Source organism: Triplophysa rosa, linkage group LG8 (genome assembly GCF_024868665.1).
Source record: "Triplophysa rosa linkage group LG8, Trosa_1v2, whole genome shotgun sequence".
In the NCBI taxonomy this organism is placed as follows: Eukaryota; Metazoa; Chordata; class Actinopteri; order Cypriniformes; family Nemacheilidae; genus Triplophysa; species Triplophysa rosa.
The window spans coordinates 26,546,532-26,569,502 of NC_079897.1; positions in this window are offsets into that span (position 1 = coordinate 26,546,532).

Sequence of the window (22,971 nt, forward strand, 5' to 3'; positions counted from 1 at the left end):
TGTATGTTTTGATGGTTTTAGTGCATTTTACAGAGGGTTTTGTAAGCTGCATGTTGGAAAAGTAAACTGTATGAAGTGTTGGAGAGAAAAACTGGTGCTTAGTATTATAAATAATTGCACAGATGGTAATGCTGAAAAGTAAATTGGGGTGTTTTATTACATTTTGTATGTAAGATCTATATATAGATATTAGCAATGCAAAGGACTTTTATATTCTGGTAAAAACTAAAAGGTTAGATATGTGTCCTCCGAAACTCCGAAGTTTCAGGGTTACAATTAGATTAAGCTTGGGTTTAGGGTAAAGGTTAGGCACTTAGTTGTGAAGGTTAAGGTTAGGCTAAGAGGTTAGAGATTACATGACGTTAATGACTGTCCTCACTAAGATAGCTGTACAAATGTGTGCTTGTGGAAATACTGGGAGCAGCTTTTGCTGTGAAGTTACGCAGTAGTTTTAATGCCCAGAATTTCACTAGAAACATGACTCCACTCAACACTCAGCTCTGCTTTCTTACAATTCTCTTCCTGACGACAAATCAGCTTATGTTTATTACAGCTGTCATAGCATCTGTTCAATTATATCAGGATGATGGAGGAACCACAAGAGCTGTTATTTCCATGATATGTGTCAGTGTTACGTATTAACAGTAGAAAGTGTATCAGAGCACAGGTGAACCCGTCACATTTGACAAACGAAGATGACTATAAAGCAAAGTGATTTGTAGGTATGATTTGAGTGTGTAATCATTATTATTTCAAATACAGTCATGTCTGTATCTGTGTGTGAATATCCTGTATCTATTGTTCATAAATATTGAGAAGAGTGAACAAGGAAGGATCTAGAACAGCGGTTCTTAATTGTGGTCCTCCCGATCCCCTGCTCTGCATATTTTTCATTCCATGAATGAACTGTGTTCTGATTGACATGGTCCCTACACAGTGTTCTCTGCTCCCTGCACACAGGAGTTGACCTTACTTAAGAACATGGATTTTCTCTACACCACTGTCTGCAGCGTTTTCACACACAGACAAAATGTACTGCAGAAGTGGGTTATTTAACAGTAATCGTGAGATTTGAGTTATAGTCGCATCATTTAATGCACTTTAATACCCTTCGAATGCAACATATGCGCTCCTTTCGAACTGGAATCATGGCAGAATATCCAGCTGTGTCCACTTTGCAGGGCACCTACGGTTGTATTGAACATACCTCTGAAGGGATAAGAGAAACATGCATAATATGCAGAGCGAGGGGGTCGCGAGGACCAGGATTAAAAACCACTGAACTATAATATACCACTTTCTATATTTCGACTTCATGGGATCTATTTGATTCAATTTAATGCTGTTTTATATGTACTTACAAACACCTTGCTAGTACCAGGTTGGACCCCCATTTGCTTTCAATACTGCCTTAATTCTTTGTGGCACAGATTCAACACAATGTTGGAAACATTCCTCTGAGATGTTGGTGCATATTGACATGAGAGCATCAAGCGGTTGCTGCAGATTTTTCAGCTGCACATCCATGATGCGAATCTCCCATTTCACCACACCACCAAAGGTGCTCTATTGGATTGAGATCTGGTAACTGCGGAGGCCACTGAAGTACAGTAAACTCACTGTTAGGATACCATTTTGAAATGATTTGAGCTTTGTGCATTATTCTGCTGGAAGTAGCCATCGGAGGATGGGTATACTGTTGTCATAAAGGGATGGACATGGTCAGCAAAAATACTCAGGTAGGCTGTGGCGCTTAAACATGCAACGTGTGCCAAGAAAACATCCCCCACAGTTTTACACCACCACTGCTGCCATGGCGTCTTCCATTGCTAAGTAACCATGATCCGCGCTCGCCGCGAAGGTGCCTGCAAATAGCTAAATAGATTTTCAGAAACCTGCGTTGCCCTCTGTTTGAGCGTGCGTCTATATTTAAAATAACGCACTTGCGCACGCAAAATATATGAAATATAAATGGCCCCTAAGTTATTCGTGCAGGGCATAATAAAACATTTGGGGCTTTACTGTGGCCTGGATTTCCAGATGACCAAAGCAGTGGCCAACCGTAATCGAGTCAGCCTGTCTGTGGTCAACAGGTATGGTTGTCCACCAAGAACCCACCTGTCAGGGCGTTTTCTCGTAAGATGGCCCCATACTCCGCTCCACTCTCTTGCGTCTGGTTTTCCGCTGCCTGTCGGTTCAGCTCTTTCTTCATCTTGCTGTGAGAGGGTGCTGTTCTGTCTGCGAATTATTGCTGCTCTTTAGACAACTCCTTGTTTTCCTGCTCCATTTGCGTGCTGAATTTCTCTCAATAAACAGTTTTTTGGCCTGCCACTGAAATATCTGCTGAAATTAAAATGTATGAAATAAATGAAAGATAATGGCTTGTCCACACTGAGACGGTTTTCGCGCTCATTTATCGTCGACGTTTAACGCCTCGTGACCAATGTGAGTGTGCACACCGACGTGCAAAACGGCATGTGTAAAAGCATCATTTTGTTTTAACGTTTTTTTGGTTTGACGTGCCACGTTAAAAACAGGCCGACCAATGAGATTGCCGCTTTTGTTCAAGTGCCTGGAGCTGCTGAAGTTAGAGTAAAACACGACTTAGTGGCGCTCAAGCACAAAGCGGTCTTGCCTAGCACACACTGACGAAGAAGGAGCAAGATGAATTCTTCTTCTGTGTGGCAAGCGAGTGTCAGAAGCATAAAGTTGTACAGCACCAATTGTGTACCAGGGTATTTCTGTTTTTCATTAAGCGCCATCTATGTCAGGGAGTGAATTTGCATGTTCACTCGGCTCATCGCCAGTGAAAATCATTTGGGTACGAACGCCGAAAAACGTCTCGAAAAACGCTAGCGATAAGCGTGTGCAATTATCGTCCCGGTGTGGACAGGCCTTAAGAAGGTATGCTTTAAAGTTTAAACACTTGAAAACAGCTGATTACAGAGGGAAATCAAGGGGAAAAAATTCACTAGATATTACACAGGACACTAATCTTTATATTCCATAATATCACTATTAGCATTCAGAAGTGTTTTTTTTTTTGTCATGTGAATGAAGCCCACTGAAATTGAGGAAAGAGAAGGTGAGAGAAAGAAGGGTGAGAACAAAAACAGAAAATACCATGGTGTTGTGGATGACAGGCAGTTGGAGAGATAGGGTTGTTAGTTTATGTAGGCAGCAGGCTGAGTCGACTGGAAAATTTTGATCATTTTAATTTAGTAAATCCAGCATGGTCTCTCTCCCTGTCCAGTGCTTTTATCAAGTGATGTGCACCCGTATTGATTTTTTATTTTCTCTCTGAATAGGAGACAGGGAGCCTGTGAATGAGAAACTTTCCTCAGATTGCTGCTATTCTCCTCTTTATTGCATCCTGTCATTTGTAGTTTCAGCTGATGTCCAGTATAGCACCGCACTCAGGCCAATGAAGCAGCTGCCTAACAATAAACAACAGAAAGAAAAAGACAGACAGAGAAAGAGAGAGGGGTGTAAAATATCTCTCTTTTATACTTTATCTTTTTTATAAATGACTTATTTTTATATTAAAAAAACACGCAAGCTACTCTTTCAAGATGCATCCCAACCAGGCGCCTGTACCATAAATCCAAGGTGGCTAACCAGGTAATTTTAGATTTGTTTGTGCCAATTGGGTAATATGAAAGTGGGTCCGATTTTACTGGTGTTCCCTGTCATAAATTGTTAAGCTCCAAGGTTGACTGCTTGCGGTGCAATGATTTATCTGCTTTTCTTATCAACAAAAAAAATGTCAGCATTCAGCTTAGGTTTTGTCTATCCTTGTCTCGCTTTGTAACTAAACCTTCCCCTACAGCAATTATTCAGTTTAATGTCAACATGTACTTTACATAAAAATCTACAAGTTGTATCTGTTACAGTTCACTAGTCAATGCAAAATAACTTGGCTACAATAACTAACTTGGTTCAGTAAATGCTGTATTCTCCACATGGAGACCTCACCATCGTCGCATGGCCAAGGTTTTTGCCAAGTATTTCGCCATTTTGTTTGATCACACACTTCTCTTTTATTGATTGACAAAACAGAGGAGATGCCTGTATCTATTTGCAGTGAATGCCCACAACTTTGCATGTGTCCAGTTTATCTGATTTGCTATTAAAATAATTGCAGCGAGCATTGCGTTGCCTGCAACCGTACAACAACAATAAAAATTCACATTTTGTTATTTTAAATACATTAAAATGCCTTTTTTTTCAGAGGATGGCAGAGAGAGAGACAGTAAGCAATAGGGAAGAGAAAGGGCGGGAGGACTAGGAAAGGACAAGTCGGAACTCGAACTTGGGTGACCGGAAGCACAGTTGTGCTACATGTCTGGAGCGCTGTCCACATGACCACAGTCTCTGACAAGAGAGAGTGATTGACAGTGTGATGCGATCGTTTCCCCCTCACACATATGCAATATAAGCGTATAACATGATGCCCCAATACCGTTGTCACGAAATGTAATCTATTAATTTGTGTTCATGCACACGAATTTCCCCCTTTTTCATATCAGTCAGCGAAACTTTCAATCTACTGTATTTTAATACGCAATATCATATGTATAAATATATATCAACGCAATCTGATGGGAATTGATACCTATTTTACAAGGTTTTCTTATTTCCTACAATCTTGTTCGTATGTTTTGTTATGATTTGACTTTTCCCCGTGATGTTACGTTTAGGGGCAGGTTTAGGGTAGCCATTTATTGTTGCTTTGCCACCTCGAGAACCACGCGTTTTTAGCAAAATTAGCCTTTACGGCTGTGATTTTAGGGTTTGGGGTGAGGTAAGGTGTTGGTTAACCACCTCCTAAAATATGTACCACCTCTTTTGATATCAGGTTATAAATATATAAATGTACATATGCACGCAGTCTCGAAACTCCTGCTGACTGCCTTGAAAAAGGGGGAAATACGAAATACGAATCAATAGATTCCAAATTTCGTGCCTATGCCACGAACTGCCTTGAGACTGGTTGGATGTCTATATGTTGTTTTGTACGTCTATATTGAAGTTTTATTTGTTTCTTTGAAGGTTATGATGAGACATGAGGATTCACGAGGTGATCGTTTTACCCTCTCACATACAACATAAGTATAATGTAACGAGACACACAGGATACCAACACGAAGGACAGCAACGTAACTAAATCCACTTTATAAAGCAACAAAGGAACATCCACAGCAAACTTGAGACAGGAAACATCTACGGGAATAAGGAACAGGTAAACATCCACAGGAACAGTAAACAATGAACATCCACGGGTACAGTAAACAAGGAACATCCACGGGTACAGTAAACAATGAACATCCACGGGTACAGTAAACAAGGAACATCCACGGGTACAGTAAACAATGAACATCCACGGGTACAGTAAACAAGGAACATCCACAGGTACAGTAAACAAGGAACATCCACGGGTACAGTAAACAATGAACATCCACGGGTACAGTAAACAATGAACATCCACGGGTACAGTAAACAATGAACATCCACGGGTACAGTAAACAAGGAACATCCACGGGTACAGTAAACAATGAACATCCACGGGTACAGTAAACAAGGTACATCCACGGGTACAGTAAACAAGGAACATCCACGGGTACAGTAAACAATGAACATCCACGGGTACAGTAAACAAGGTACATCCACGGGTACAGTAAACAAGGAACATCCACGGGTACAGTAAACAATGAACATCCACGGGTACAGTAAACAAGGAACATCCACGGGTACAGTAAACAAGGAACATCCACGGGTACAGTAAACAATGAACATCCACGGGTACAGTAAACAAGGTACATCCACGGGTACAGTAAACAAGGAACATCCACGGGTACAGTAAACAATGAACATCCACGGGTACAGTAAACAAGGAACATCCACGGGTACAGTAAACAAGGAACATCCACGGGTACAGTAAACAATGAACATCCACGGGTACAGTAAACAAGGTACATCCACGGGTACAGTAAACAAGGAACATCCACGGGTACAGTAAACAATGAACATCCACGGGTACAGTAAACAAGGAACATCCACGGGTACAGTAAACAAGGAACATCCACGGGTACAGTAAACAATGAACATCCACGGGTACAGTAAACAAGGTACATCCACGGGTACAGTAAACAAGGAACATCCACGGGTACAGTAAACAATGAACATCCACGGGTACAGTAAACAAGGAACATCCACGGGTACAGTAAACAAGGAACATCCACGGGTACAGTAAACAATGAACATCCACGGGTACAGTAAACAAGGTACATCCACGGGTACAGTAAACAAGGAACATCCACGGGTACAGTAAACAATGAACATCCACGGGTACAGTAAACAAGGAACATCCACGGGTACAGTAAACAAGGAACATCCACGGGTACAGTAAACAATGAACATCCACGGGTACAGTAAACAAGGTACATCCACGGGTACAGTAAACAAGGAACATCCACGGGTACAGTAAACAATGAACATCCACGGGTACAGTAAACAAGGAACATCCACGGGTACAGTAAACAAGGAACATCCACGGGTACAGTAAACAATGAACATCCACGGGTACAGTAAACAAGGTACATCCACGGGTACAGTAAACAATGAACATCCACGGGTACAGTAAACAATGAACATCCACGGGTACAGTGAACAATGAACATCCTCGGGTACAGTAAACAATGAACATCCACGGGTACAGTGAACAATGAATATCCTCGGGTACAGTAAACAATGAACATCCACGGGTACAGTAAACAATGAACATCCACGGGAGTCAGAGGTATCTCGGTAACATAGAAACAACCAGACCTGACGATGATGAACGGGAGAGTGCTGGTTATATTTGGTGTGGATGATTGCTTGCAGGTGTGACTGTAATCAATGATGGTGAGTGAGTGCACAGACTTCTGGGAAGTGGAGTCCATAACTAAAAGTCCGGTGAGAGAGTGCGGGGAAGTGTTTGAAGAGGCGCTGGTGCACGGGGCGTGGTCGGAGCTGATACTGCGGGTGTTACATATAAAACATGATGTGTATTTCTGGTTTAATGATAAAAAAATGACTTCAGGATAAAAATCAGTCTGCAATTTAAGATAGACTCGCATTAAAAATCCTTGATAAACCCGTTATTATAAAATGTGCTTTTGTGGTTTGGCCCAAAACTCCTGACAACAGTGTACTGTAGTTTTATAACAGTGTAATGAAACACATTTTAAAAGTAAACGGTGCAGAGTAAAAAAACACGTGGAACATTAAATAAATAAGGGCAGTGTTTAATGCAGATTTATTATTGATTATTAAATCACTACTGACAAACTCTGCACCTTGAATTTGAAGTGGATACTGTAACATTAGTTCAGATTACTTGCTTTACAGTTTGAGACCTCAAAATTGGACTTGAAACAGCACTGCGCAGACCGGTTGGTATATGACATCGAAGTACTGCAAGACTGCTTCAAAGTAGCAGTCTGCTCTCGCACTACCCAATGGCATATGCAGATCGGTCTGTGCTGCAGCGTTTCAAGTCAAACACACAGATTATGTTCATAGTTTTAGCTTAGTTAAATGGTAGATGCTTTGTGGAAATGATCAGAAGTTTAAGTATGTTTTTTGTGATAAATTACTAAGGCATTAAGGATTTTTTTATTTATCTCACTCACACAGGCGTATATATATATATATATATATATATATAAACATATATAGTACAAGCATTTGACTATAAATAATAACAGCACAGAGAGATGGAGGGAGACAAAGATGTGCACTAAAGGAGAGAGGGGTTACCGTCAGTCTGATAAAAGATGTCTCCAAAACACTAATTAAAACTGACTACCCCCACAAACGCAGCGCAACATGTTATCTGCGGCTAATTTATTTAGGGCCACTATCACAGTGAGAGCATTTACCTTTAATCGCTTGTGCTTTAGTGCTCAAAACGTTTTCTTTTATTTCATTTTCCACACTTTCCTGGCCTTTTCTCTTTGCTCATTCCCTTCAAAAGAGGATGCTAATCGAATCAAATCAGTTAAAAATGCAGTGTGCTAAATATAAAGCCAACATTTCTGATCATTTGTACAAGACACAAAAGCCCATCTCCCACAGAGAATTTCGTGTAAAGCATGACATTGTTTACTATTTACCCTTTCAAAACAAAAAAGGAAAACACATTCTGCTGGCATCTTACACTTATTAATATTCACATGTTACATTTAACATTTTTTGTCATTTTAACTTTAACATATAGATTTTATTTGCATGTTATGGTATTGCAAATTTTTCATGCAGATTGTAAATTGTCAGTTATAATTTTCAATTTTTTGTACTGATAATAACTGTGTATTACTAATTGTAGTAACTAATGGTATTTAAATACTACTCATAATATTGTAAATAAACCTACAATGGTCAATGTAATATTAAAATGTGGTTACTGATATTGTGTTAATATTAAAGATATTATAATATTGTAAATAAATCAGCGACATTATCTGATTGAGGTTGGGGTAATGCACCTGTTAAGTATTTTTATGTAAACGTCACAAAGTTTATACATAGTCGCTCTCTGGCTTAAACCTGAAACATTTACAATACACAAAAAAACATTTATAGTACTAACTCTTAAGATATTACCTTGATTTTGGCCTAGTAAAGTTTCATCATCTCCCCTAAAATACATTCCCTGTCTTGCCAGGAAAAGAGCAATGGCAATCAAACGAGACAACACTTCTCGGTTCCTCTCCCTCTCTTTGTCTTTTGCAGCTTGCAACTCATGGTCATCTACTGTACTTTAAAGCTGCCTCCAGTATTTTTTCTTAAATGAGTTCCACCTCACCATACCACACATGTGAGCCTCTGAGGCACTGTGCTCTTTAACTCCCTCCAGCAATTTAACCCTACAGTTTTCCAGTTTGTGACTCTTGTATTGCCCATCATTCACAAAAACACGGCAACTGAAACAAAACATGGCATCAGTGCTAGGAGAATATTCTAGCCATGGGTTATTTTCATGCCACTTCTTCTGAAATGACCGTCCCTCTACATTCTTTGGAAATGACAGTACTGGTTGGCAGGGTCAATATTATCACATACTGTATTTGAATGAAGCCCTTATCATACGTAATGTTGAATTGTAGGATGTGGGCAGGGTCAGTTGGGTGTTTTAGTCCAAGTAGGTTTGAGAAATGCCCCTCTCTGGCTTCTGTCTCATTCTCCTGGCTTGAATCACACTTGTAAAAAATTGAATGTCACTTGTGCCTCAACATTTCCCTCTGCCTCCTGGCTTGCTGTTCCCTGCACTGTTTCTGTCACTTGTGCCTCAACATTTCCCTCTTTCTCTACAGCCTCTGCCTCCTGACTTGCTGTTACCTGCACTGTTTTTGTCGCTTGTGCCTCAACATTTCCCTCTTTCTCCACAGCCTCTACCTCCTGGCTTGCTGTTCCCTGCACTGTTTCTGTCACTTGTGCCTCAACATTTCCCTCTTTCTCCACAGCCTCTACCTCCTGGCTTGCTGTTCCCTGCACTGTTTCTGTCACTTGTGCCTCAACATTTCCCTCTTTCTCTACAGCCTCTGCCTCCTGGCTTGCTGTTCCCTGCACTGTTTTTGTCGCTTGTGCCTCAACATTTCCCTCTTTCTCCACAGCCTCTACCTCCTGGCTTGCTGTTCCCTGCACTGTTTCTGTCACTTGTGCCTCAACATTTCCCTCTTTCTCCACAGCCTCTACCTCCTGGCTTGCTGTTCCCTGCACTGTTTCTGTCACTTGTGCCTCAACATTTCCCTCTTTCTCCACAGCCTCTACCTCCTGGCTTGCTGTTCCCTGCACTGTTTCTGTCACTTGTGCCTCAACATTTCCCTCTTTCTCCACAGCCTCTACCTCCTGGCTTGCTGTTCCCTGCACTGTTTCTGTCACTTGTGCCTCAACATTTCCCTCTTTCTCCACAGCCTCTACCTCCTGGCTTGCTGTTCCCTGCACTGTTTCTGTCACTTGTGCCTCAACATTTCCCTCTTTCTCCACAGCCTCTACCTCCTGGCTTGCTGTTCCCTGCACTGTTTCTGTCACTTGTGCCTCAACATTTCCCTCTTTCTCCACAGCCTCTACCTCCTGGCTTGCTGTTCCCTGCACTGTTTCTGTCACTTGTGCCTCAACATTTCCCTCTTTCTCCACAGCCTCTACCTCCTGGCTTGCTGTTCCCTGCACTGTTTCTGTCACTTGTGCCTCAACATTTCCCTCTTTCTGTACAGCCTTTGCCTCCATCTCATCATCTGATCTACTTTCCACTCTCTGCCCATGTAGGAACAAGGCACAATTCACTATTTCAGCAATAATCTATGTTTAACCCTAGCCATATCACCATCACTCTGCACTTTGATGTCAAGTCAGGTATATTATTCATTTTATATTGACATTTATTTTCAGAGGGGTATTATTGAGTTTACAGGCTATAGGGTTTTTTCTGTTGCTATAAAAAATATTTTGGTCATATTAAAAATACAATTATATTCTAATCCTGTTCTGAATTTACTCGTTTTTAAGTGATAATGACATTAAAATAGTATTGATAAGTATAATGATGAAAAAATCTCAACAAGAATGTTTTACAAGTGCTGTGATAATTATTTTGAAGACACTCTACGTTTCTTAAATAAATAGGCTACTGTAATAATAATAGTACAAAGTATGAATAGTTAGTCACATAACATAAAAAGACCAGACCCCTCGACACCCGTGAAACTTTTCTCTCCCAATCAGCAATAGAGATTCAGTGTGTAGAAGTAACACTAGCTGCCACCAGCTAACGTCACTTCAGTTTAGGGCTGGCTACACGCATACACACACACACACACACACACACACACACACACACACACACACACACGCATACACACGCACGCACACACACACGCACGCACACACACACACACACACACACACACGCACACACACGCACACACACACACACACACACACAGAGCTATATAAACAAGCTGTGCATGCTCTCTTCACAGTGTTCTTGTAAAATACAACAAATATTACTACTTATAATAACGATAAACACAAAAAGTAAACAAGCAAACCGCTCCGAGTACGCTAAAAACACCACTTACCAGCAGCCGCAAATGGTGTCTGTCCTGGGGCCAGTTGCATAAAATGCTTAGACTAGTCTTAGAAGTTAGTCATATAATTTTTTTCTTCAAGATTGGTCACAACTTCTATTAATCAGTTACTTAAAAATGTAGAATGGTCTAATTGAAATATGAAAAGTAAGACTTATTAGTCCTTACTAATTGCTAGTCAGTGAGACTTATTAAGACTTATTAAGACAGAAAGGTCATCAACGGGTTCATTTTATTTATGGCTAAAATATTATTCATTCGTTTTACTAAAAGTAAGATTAAGCAGGCCATCACAAATGTTTTATTTGTATAAAAAAATTACATTAATGACAAAAAAATTGCCTTGACAAAAGGGCACTTTGGGCATTAGGGGCCAGAGAGGCAGGTGCTCAAGCTATGCAGTACATCCAAAAGAGCATTTTATGAAAACAAGCTACGAAAATGACCTGTTAGAAGTCCACTTAATAACATCAGACAAATGAATACTTTAGCACATGACTGCCTTCACAGCAAGACACTGATACCTTCTTTAAGAAAAATCTCTTCTTTGTTCCACCCACTGGTGCAAATTGGAACAGAACAGCAACACAGACATAGAGAAGGCACAGTCAATATATGCTTAGGCTGCCCTTGACTATGCCACTCCAGCACCTTGTAAACCCATTTAAAGATCTGGCGTCCCCCTATACTGTACATTGAGGATAGGTAAGATAAGCAGTAAAAAATGTTAAATATAGTTCATATACGTATATATATATAAGATTTTTAGCAAAATATGAATATATGAATAAAGAAGCAGAAAAAAAGCTGTATATGACAGATTGATCTCAAGAGATCAGATTATCAATGTGACAACCCTGCTTATAAAAACAAAAGAAACCCAAAATAAACCATCACCATCAGCTTTTTGCATTAAAACCATTAAAAATTGTAGTGTTTTTTGGGCATTATTCTAAAAGGATTCATCTGCCAGATAACATCCAACTAATAGAATCCATCACATACCAGTAGATCCCATTATAATTTCCAATAAAACCAATATAATTCCTATTATAACCATTAAATCCATAAAATTGTCTTTTGTGTTTTGGGCAGAGCTATATTGTTTTTTCAGCAGGGAAGGTTTAAGTAGCTCGGTCTCTTTTGTCACTTTCACGATTTTCACAACTGTTTCTCGTTTTCCATCTCAAATGTGTGCTGTATTATGAGTGAGCGTCGATTCAAAACCACATCACTCTACGGGCAATTGAATTTAACGTGAGCGAGAGTTCATTCGCTGTTTATAATACAGACTGTAACGTTAACACTGATGACAGACGAAGCCACAGGTAAGTAGGTGAGTGAATTTTAATAAAAAAGTGAAACAGGAACATAAAACAGAGTAATCCAAAAACTAAACAGCGTAATCCAAAAGGTAAACATTCACAGAACAGTTTAAGAGGTTACATAAAACAATACTAGACAATGAACAACGGCATGAGGAGAGTTTATATTGAGTCCGGATAATGAGGATGATGGGGTGCAGGTGTGAAAGTCAATGATCTCTGATGAGGGACAGGTGCAGGCAAAAACAACGAGGGACAGGTGAGGGAGCGTTGGAAAAGAACGCTCGGAACACACTGGAAGGCCGGACGGGACCGACTCGAGGGAGAGCTGGGCAGCGGGCTCTGGCGGCTGGGCAGTGGGCTCTGGGAACCCCGGATTACTGCGGGACTCATCTCTGGTGGAGGACTTCGGGGTGAGGTGAGCTGGGTCGCTCAACGCGTGTTTGGATGGGATCGGATGATGGCTCTAGCTGAGGCGAGAGCCCATTATAAAGATTGATAAACTCCCCAACAGGTCTGTCCCTGAACTCGGGCGCCAGACACCGATGGGAGCCATCATCCAACCCCATCACAAAGCACGCATTAAGTGAGCGATCATCCAAGCTCACCTGATGGCTCAGTTCCAGGAAGTCCTCAACGTATCTCTCCAGAGGACGGCCATCCTGGCTGAGGTGGTACCTCAGATTGTCCTCTGGAGAGATGTTGAGCCGCAAGTAATCCATTTATATTCTAGTTTAGTATTCTGTAACGCTGGCACTGATGACAGACGAATCCACAGGTAAGTAGGTGAGTGAATTTTAATTAAAAAAAAGTGAAACAGGAACAAAAAACAGAGTAATCCAAAAACTAAACTTCCACGGAACAAAACGGTAATCCAAAAGGTAAACATTCACGGAAAAGGTTAACAGGTTACATAGAACAATACTAGACAATGAACAACAGCATGAGGAGAGTTTATATTGAGTCCGGATAACGAGGATGATGGGGTGCAGGTGTGAAAGTCAATGATCTCTGATGAGGGACAGGTGCAGGCAAAAACAACAAGGGACAGGTGATGGAGTGTGGGAAAAGAACATCCTTGGGGCAAAAATGGGGGAAAACAGGACTAGGGACCGATGGGAGTGTCACACCGATGCGGTGTGTCATTTGCCTGTCGAAAATAGCCGTCCAAGTTTAGAAATATATGAAAATGCACTTTATTTAAATGCCACTCCCTTCACCTTCATCAACTCATAGGGAGACAAAGAGAGACTCACGCTTATTCTGAAATTACAGTCTGAAAGACAAACATACTTATATGATCTACCTGTTTCTTAAGATGATGTAAAGGATGCTGCTTCTTCTAAAATTGCACTGCGCGGGAATTTCAGTGATTCTGCGGAGCCGCTCATGCAGCCAATGTTCAGTCAAAATATTGCCCTCCATCAATTTGCAATCGGATAGAGTTTGGAGGGATTGGGTTTTGGGGAACCACCGTGCCGCACATGCAGTACCTCTGTGCCCCCATAGCTGAGAACCACTTGGGTAGGAGATCCCAGACAACCTAATGGCCTCAAAAGGTGACTTTTTTAACCAGGTATGCTGATTGATTGTATATAACATCACAGCAAAAAAAGACATTTCAATGTCCAGTTTTCAAATATTAATAATATATAACTTTTAAGGAGCCCAAACAATGCAGATGAAGAACCAAGCTGTGGACGAAGAATCTATCTTGTCAGGTCACTAATTCACAGCAAATCAACTAGTGTCAAAATTAAAAACACTGACATGAACTTGAACACTGACATGAGTAATCACCCTGTCCTCCTCGAAATCTGATATGCCAATGTGCCAAAAGTTTTTTTAAAGGTCCAGTGTGTAGTTTTTGGAGGATCTATTGAGAGAAATGCAATATAATATACATAACTATGTTTTCGGAGGTGTACAAAGACCTTACATAATGAAGCGTTATGTTTTTATTACCTCAGAATGAGCTATTTGCGGGTCCCTTAACATGGAATTCGCCTTGTTGTTTCTACAGTATCCCTAAACAGACAAACTGCTCTACAGAGAGCGTTTCGTAAATATGTTATCTCACTCGGGAAAGAAGCTAAAACACCCCGAAATCTTAGTCCTGTGTCAGCCACATTGCTTCGAAAGGGAGGGGTGGAGTGAGTCGTCGTTTGCAATTTGCAACCACACCACTAGTTGCCGCTAAAATCTCCAAATTGCTCCAACTCATCCTCAAGTTGTTCCAAACCTGTATTCAATTTCTTTGTTTGGTTGTACACAAAGAAAGATATTTGGAAAAAAATTAGCAACTGGGATTCCTGGGGCACCATTGACTACCATAGGAGAAAAAATATATATATACCGTGGGCCATGGAGTCAGGCCAGTCACAAAGGCCTGCATGCTCCATATGAATGGTGGCCAACCTGGTCATCATGGCCGCCTCACCGGATCCCTCTACCAAGATGGCCGCTAGCCTTGAGCCTGTTCAGAAGATAGCCGCCGGTCCAGAGCCCGCTCGCAAGATGGCTAGTTTGAGGTCCAAGTGTCTAGCTTCAAGTCTGCCAGATACTCCTCTGGTGTCTGTGCAGGTGGCTGGTGTCCCTAAGGTCCCAAGCCCGGTGGTCCCAAGTCCTGAGGTCCCGACCCTGGAGTCAGCTCTGCTGGTTGTGGTTGCAGCCTTGTTGTGTGTCTGGGCTGTGTACTGCTCTTCCACTCCAGAGGCCACTGACAAGATGGCTGCCCCTACAAAGTCCGCTGACAAGATGGCTTCCGCTCCAGAAGCTGCTAACAAAATAGCTGCATCTGAGTTCCCTGCCTCGTCCAAAAGGTCCACCACTGTTCTTCTAGTCCTGCCTGTGCCTCTCTGGCCACCTGTCCAGCCTGTGCCTCCCTGGCCCCCTGGCCGCCTGACCAGCCTGCATCCCTGCTTCTCGGCCCAGGCCTGGCTCTGGCCCTCCGTCCCTCCCCTTGTTCCGCCTCTGCTCTACCATCTTCCTGTTTAAAACTGTGGAGCGTCTGGAAGCTGCTCCTTTGAGGGGGGCTCTGTTCCAATCACCAGTTGGAGTGCACTGCAGATCCACTAGAGGGCACTCCATTCCACACCTTTTCCACGCATTCAGGACTTCATTTCCCACAAACCCCTGCAATAGACTGATTACTGCCACACCTGTTGCCTATCACCTGGTCTATTTAAACCCTGTTCATTGTCTTGTTCATTGCGAAGTATTGTTTGTCCTGACAGCATTACCAAGCATTTTCCTTGATCCATGTGTACTTGTGGTTTGACCTGTGCGTGGATATTGTTTCTTGATTGTTTGCTGCCTGCCCTGACCATTGCCTGAACTGTGTTTCTGATTTTGGATAACCTTTGATTGATCTGTTCGCCTGAATTTATTACCTATGCCTGTTTGCAGATTATTCTTATTAAACTGCGTTTTGATCTAACCTTGCTTCAGTCGTCACGTTAGAATCACGTCTAGATGCCTAAATGCATTAAGTTGCTGCCATGTGATTGGCTGATTAGCAGTTTGTGTTAACAAGCAAATTAACAGGCAGCAAACAGTACATAACTTTATTTCTGTATTTATTTTTTTCTATTTCAGTTTATTACATAATTCCACAAATGCACATAACATGATTAAAATGTTAAAGTGTGTTTGTGTTCCTCCTTTAATAACCACATATACAGCAGTGGCGATTGGTGCCTCCTCTTCAGGGGAAGCAGTAATGGGAAGCTCGGAAAAACAGGTATGTAGCCCATCATGTGTGTGCCACATCATGTAAACATACGTGTTTAGCGCGTCATGTGAACCTATGTGCATCATGTCAAAATACGTGCCTGCTGCAGACGCGTCGAAAGGGTTTATGAAGATAAAATAGACGCTCCCGTTTGCTAGATACTCACTTAGTCTCATGTGTAATCAGAGTTAAGTGTTAACGCAGTGTCTTCTGAACGTGAGCGTCTCTTTTATCATAAACTTTTTAGATTCGGATCAGACTTTGTCTTGTAATACTGGTTGGACGTTTCATCTTGAGAACTGAAAAATATTTTTGTTTGTGTGACATCAGGAGCCCAACTGCCACAATCTGTTACAAAATAAAAAACGGATGTAGCTTAGCTTACTGTTTCTTGTCACGGTCCTGCCCTCTTGTTTCTGAATTTCTAGTCGTGTGGCAGGATCGGGACAGAGCCCTTAGGTTTTATGTGAGAAAGCCATGAGTTGTTTATGTTTTGACATCTCATGTGCTTTCTCGTGTCTCGTCATTGGCCCCGCCCCTCTCAACTCCTGTATTGCTTCCCTTCCGTGTCTCGTTACCCTCACCTGTCCCTCGTTATCTCCCTTTGTTTGTCTTTCCTATAAAATGCCCTCATGTCTCTTTGTCCTGTGCTGTTGGATTGTGCTATGTACCTTGAACCGCATTCAGTGTACCTTGTTCATGTCCTGATGTCATTGCCCGTGTGTCTATTCTGCCTTGTTTTCATTTATGACGTTTGGTCGTGTACCTTAGTTTAGTTTTCGCTGTCCTTGTTTTACGTTTTGTCCCCCTCGTGGGAAGTCTTTTGTTCAAGTTTTGTTTACCAGTTATGTTCTTGTTTTGACACCCCCTCGTGGGTATTTTGTTTGTTATTTGTTAAATAAAAGTCTTTTGTTAACCCCTTCACTGCCGCTGCCTGCATCTGGGTTCTTCTACCTCCGCCACAGTTTCTATCCCTAGACCTCATTACCTTTTCCACGAAGATTGGATGTGTATGTAACAGATTGTGAATACACACTGTAAAGAACATTTATAATGCGCTTGCTGCTAAAGAACAGTCCCTAAAAGGAGCGGGAAATCTGACACATCTTTATAAAGCTTTCCAACAGTCATCCACCAAGTGATTAAAAACATTTATTTTCAAAACTTTTGTGCATGTAAATAAGTAAAGATTTTACATTCTAACAACAACAGTAGCCATGTTTTTAGATTTTTGTTTTTGATTGATTCTGTTTCTTTTTGTATTGCTTCTGTTTTTTTCTGTTTAACTCCCTGTTTTGTCTAATATACATTTGCTTCTTTTGTTTTACTTGCCTGGCTGCATAAATCAGTGCTCTTTAGTACAGAGAGGCTGTCACTTGCATAAATAGAAGCTAGTGTTGTCATGTTGATAACGTCCTCACCCCAACGCTATATCCAACATTTGATTATTTCCGGTTTAGATATTTGAATAGAACAGTGTCTTTTCTATCACAGCAGGGATAACAATTAAAAGAAAGTATGACAAAAATAATTGTGGTTTATGGCTAAAGTTTTGTTCCCTAAAGAGAAATTGTACCAGAAGCTGTAATTTTTCCAGTAAAAACTGACTTGGATATATCTATATCAAATGTGTTTACCACAGAAGACAATGACAGTTTGGTCCACCAAATAACAACTCCCTTTTAATTATCGCCTCGAAAAAGGCACTTTTCAGAAGTGTCTGAAGTGCAGCATTTATTCAGGAGGAACAGCCTGGACAACAAAACATTTTCATGCTTTTGCTTTGTATAAAATGGATATGAACATTGTACTTGAACACTAAAGCTACACTATAGAACTTTTGCTCACGGCTCCTCCATGTGGTTGATAAGCACAATTGTCTGTTACCAGTGTTGTACATAAAGTCGCTGTATAAGCTTCCACGTGGGCAGCGCAATACACGTGAATTTGTTGACTAAGCTGATGGAACCGGCGAATGCAGAAACGCTGTTTGGAACCCACGTGGCACTCTTCCACAGGCAGGGGATGGGCGGGGCTGTGTGTACCGACCCCAACACAGACCTTACCGAGCGTGCTTGTAGCCGCTATAAGACTGCTCAGGTAGCAGCGGCAGTAGAATTCGAAAAAAATGAAAGAAAACCCTTAAAGGGGTCATATGGTGCGAACACGTGTTTTTCTGTGTTATAAGTTGCTATAAGTAATAATAATATATTATAAGTATAATATATTTTCTGTGTTATAAGTTGCTCATGCATGTATTAGACACGTAAAATTGCAAAAATGAAAGTGTGGAACAAAAGATGCATTATGTAAAAGCGAATGCTCACCCAGACCTGCCTGAAACACCTCGTGTAACCACACCCCCACAAATCTACATCAGTTGGTGGTCTGATTTGACTGAGACCGCCCAAATGTAGACGCAAGTAAGGTGGGCGTACATGTCAGTACAACTGAAGAGGAACCTGATGTTCCAAATATGGTCAGAGGCGTTACATTTCCATCACACGCTTGCAGTATTCCACCAATCACTACGCACTGGTGAACTGGCCAATCACAGCACACCTCGCTTTTCAGAGCCATGAGCTTTGTCAAAAATCTGCGCGTTTCAGAGAGGTGGAGCAAAGAGGAGATACAAACATGCACGGTGTGTGGAAAATACAGCGTTTTTTAACCTTAAATCAAGTATACACATTACATTACATCTCAAACAAACCATAATATTTGTTTTAGCCGTGTCATTTGACCCCTTTAATACACAAAAAAGTTTTTATGCTTGCTTGATTTGTTATTTCATTTTTGCAAAAAAGGGTTAATGCGAATAATGGCAGATGGAAACGCATTTGACGAATAAATTCCTCCAAAAAGTCATGTAATTGCACTATGAGGCGGCGAACCTGACTAACTAGTGTAATGATCTTGTGACACAGCATCAGAAATGTTGTGATGGTCATTCTTAAATCCCTGAGCAAAGTCGTCAAAGTATTTCTGTAATTGCCTCTTAGAACTGTCACGACTGTCTTTCCCAAACAGCAGGCATCCACAAAAGCACCGCATTTATTGAGTTTCGGAATCGTCCTTTATGTAAGGGATAATGTACAGGCAGCCGGTTGTTATCACAGAAATAATACCCGAACGTGTGATCAGGTCCCCCTGAAACGGAGAGTCTTGTATCGCACCGAAAGGGCTTATAACAACCGGCTGCCTGTACATTATACCTTACGTAGAGGACAGCGAGATTTGTGTAATTTGGCAATTTGGTTTAATCATTTGAAGATATAATGTCATATACAGTATGTTATTAAAAGACATATTTATATTTATTTTGTCAAAAATTTTTTTACAAAAAACTTAGTGGCAACAGGTAACATTAACAAACTTATTTTAATAACTTACCCATTGAAGACCCGATTGGTCAATATCGCTGCCTGAGCCTTCATCTGATTGGTCAACAAAGCAGTGTGGGCCTTAGTTACAGTCTTTCATTTGATTGGCCAATGATGTTTGCCAGGCATTCCTCTAATTGGTCGATTCCTGGTAGAATTCTTGAAGCGCTACAAACAGTGCTTGGCTCATTTGTGGATGTCACTACCAGGAATAAGCTGGTCTGACAAGTTGCTATGAGCGCCACAGGAAAGCGTTTGGTTTAGGAAAATGAAATTCACATTTAACTTCCACTCAGCCAATAGAAAGAAGGCAGAGTCTCGCAAAACCAGAGGAGGACTTGCACCAGTACCTCTGACGGATGCCGAGGAGATGGCTCTGAAACTGAACACTGTTCGGCCAGTGGCTGAGGGAATTCTGGGAGGGAGTTCCTCAGAGTTTACACATTCACATATCTTTAGTTTTATTTTTTGTAGTAGCCCTATAGAGTTCTAGTCGTTATGTATGCACAACCTGACAGGCTTATCCTTTTTTAACAGAGCATGACAGAACAGGAGGAGGGTCAAATTCTACCACATTGGCTGTCCAAGTTGGCTGTTGACATGCATCTGAGTTCTGCCCAGCACTGCCAGGCACTCCAGTTGTGGACGTCCATGTTATCTGATGCGTAAAGGGCAACTTTGGGGGAGTAACCTGTTGAGTGTGTGCAGTCTGGGTAAGACCCAGGCTGTGCAATCGCTGCCTCTCCTGGTAAAATTTTGTCTTTGTCAGGTGGACGGCCTGGTTGTGCTAAAAGTCAAATCTGTGGTCAGGACAGGGCAGGTGGTCCAGAGCATGGTGACCGCGTGTTCGGGATGACTAGATGAACCGGTCGAGCCATTGGTTTTCACCTGGGTGGCCTCAACTCATCATCATGAAGAGTAAATGAGGTACAGTCCCTTTCAGTTTCTAGAGACCCCAAAAGAGAAACTCTCTGTCTCCCCAAACTGTTGGTCTGTCTCTGTTGTATGAGCTAAGCCACTTCCCTAGGTTTTATGGCTCTGTTTCTCTGTCATGTTTGTTTTGTAATGACGCGATTCGATCCAGCTTCTCTACTGTCGGACCAAACTTCCTTCTTCCTGCTTGAGTAGGTGGGTTTGCGTGATGTTTGGTCCAGAGAGGTGTGTATAGGGCGGGGTTTTAGAGCAGTGCTGCTGTTCTACTGGCCTGCCAGTGGAGACGCAACTTGATTTTGGCCTCACAGCTAGAAGCCCGATGCTACTGGCTCGGCCTGGCTCAATGAAAGCCCTTGCTCACCCTAGCCCGATGGTCGATATCCGACTATGTTCACACTTCTCCAGCCAGCAGCCACAAAGGGGTGGGGGCAGCGCCCTTTCAGAAGAACCTACAGACCAAGAACAAGCTGGCCAGAGACATTATCAGTGTTACACACTACACTGCAGGATGTTACAACACACACACCTACCTGAAAGACAGGAAGACTTCAGCTCCAGAACTCTCCTTCCTTTGAAATCCGCATCACACTGTGAGTCATCACCCAAGCGCTATGGCCTTCTTCTGCACAACAATCACCTGTCATCTGCAGAACTCAGCCTACAGAGAACACAGCGCTGCCTTCATAAAGCCTATTTCTGAACAATACCAAAGAACTGACTCTGGAGGTCACACAACGGCACCACAGCACCAGATATTCAGCAGATATTAAATGGATGTCACAGCCAGCCTGAACAGCAAAGCACCAGACAGGATGCCCTGAGACAACATGGAGCAGACCACTTTCACCGGTCGACCCGAAGGATCGAGGTGACCAAGGAAAAGCTGACCCGCACCGGCCAGTGTAACGAGCCCAAACAGTCATCTGTGGAATTCAGTCGAAAACATCCTGGACAAGACCTGTCCTGAGAGCAGAACAGTGTAGATCTGCATGTCTCTGCAACCTGTCTGTCGACCACAGAGACTGTCAACCTAACACCAAATGACCATGGCACCCAGACAGTATCTCAGCAGACAGCTGACCACCCAGAACAGGCCAAGACACACACAGCAAAATTCCAGGTATGACTGGAATAAAAAGCTCCCCTGACCAGCAGCTCCATAAGTATGTACACCGTGTGTACATTTCACAAAATGGACACAACCCCCTTCTTCACCAGCGCAGACCTGCGGAACTGTTTTGAGACACTAATGGACTTTAAGTATTCCATAGAATTGGGCTTAAGTACGGCAACCTACACCTTTCTAGCCAGCCAACTCATCTGAAGTGCACTGCCAGTTCACGTTAGTCAGGAAGAACATCTCAGCTGGTCGCCAGCAGATGACACAGACGCTCCCTGCCCTAACACATCACCAAGTGACCAGTCTAAGCAGACAGATCACACCCTGCACCTGCCATCAACTGCCAGTGCTGAAGCTGCTCTTCACTAAAGACCTTGATACAGAACTAATATCAACTGCATGGCCTCACTCACAGAACCATATGACATTACACCCCAATCTAATGCATTCTGCATCCTGGGCTACACAGAACACCACCTACAAGGTTTGAGAACCGTTGAAAAGAACTGCCCACTCACGTAAATGACCACTCGAGGCAGTGTCATGAACACACTCAAATGGCATCTGCGATCCACCATATGCCTGATTTAAGGTATTTGAAAATATCTGTCCAGATTTGTGGGTATGTCTGTCTTCTGTGTTTTCACCTTTTTCTTGTTTTTACAGGTATAACTTTAATTGTTTTGCTTATAGTCAATATGTCTCATGTACAGCTGCTTTGTAACAATGAAAATGGTAAAAAGCGCTATATAAATAAAGTTGAGTTGAGTTGAACAGTGCCATCAGAGGGATCCCAAAGCAACCACCTTTCTTTATTCTGATGGCCAGATGACAGACGGCACTACAGAGGCAAGATGATCAGGGGCAGGACGTGTACATCATTACCATTTTAAATATGCCTGACTTTTGGGCAAGAAACAAGGGGGGACTATAGCCAACCAAGCAGGTGTGAACTTCCTCCTCGCAACCAAGACCTGGGGTCCCAGCTAGTCGACGCCAGTCCCCACGACACCTACAGGCACTTGCTTGGATGCCAATCATGCCAACCCAACTGCTGTTCCATCCAAGAATGCTGCTGATACTGTGCGCTGTAGCTCTGCAGAGATAGGAAACGCTGGCAGAGACTGGCAGGGCCACAATTGGATCATAAAAGATACCCGGATTGCAGAAAAGCCATTAAAGGAGGACAGGGAGGGGGTTTACGATGCCCACCCCATCACGGTCTCTTGATGCCAACATCAAAGGACCAGCATGGGGGTATAACCATGCCTGTCTCTAGTGGGCCTGGACGAATCCTCTCTTAATTTGTTCTTCGATTATATATGTTGTGTAAACATAACACTGC